We start from the raw sequence: 379 nt of genomic DNA on the forward strand, positions 1-379 counted from the left end.
TTGTGTTGTAGCATTTGTTCTGGAAGCCCGTATTTACATTTTAAGTGTATCTGGTGAGTGGGCTGGAGCCCTTGTCTGGGCCGGGAAAAAAAAAAAAGCCCTCCGGTTCGTCTTTTAGTTGCTTCTCTTCTTTTTTTTCTCCGGATTCTCATCACTCCAACCAGGTAGGGGCTGAAAATCAAAACCGACAATGATCAGTTTGCGGGATCTGGGAAAGTTTTTTTTTTTTCTCTTTTTATTTCAAGGAGAAAAGGTAAAAGAACCTGAAGAAGGGGGGGGGGGTTGGGAACTGAATGAATAAAAAGGGGAAGGAAGGCGGATCCACGTGGTTTAATCGGAGACAGACAGAGATCCCATTGTTCAAAATCAATAAAAAAAA

At 42.2% G+C, this 379-nt stretch overlaps 1 protein-coding gene across 1 annotated transcript in view; it reads left to right on the forward strand.

Moving 5' to 3' along the window:
* The first annotated feature begins 6 nt into the window (after positions 1–6).
* Positions 7–379, forward strand: part of RCC2 (regulator of chromosome condensation 2) — a 23,180-nt gene continuing 22,807 nt past the window's right edge. Inside the window, exon 1 of the mRNA XM_025048523.1 lies at positions 7–164. The gene's annotated coding sequence lies outside the window, so the exon portion shown is untranslated. The remainder of the gene's footprint in view (positions 165–379) is intronic.

Source organism: Pteropus alecto, unplaced genomic scaffold (assembly GCF_000325575.1).
Source record: "Pteropus alecto unplaced genomic scaffold, ASM32557v1 scaffold125, whole genome shotgun sequence".
NCBI lineage: Eukaryota > Metazoa > Chordata > Mammalia > Chiroptera > Pteropodidae > Pteropus > Pteropus alecto.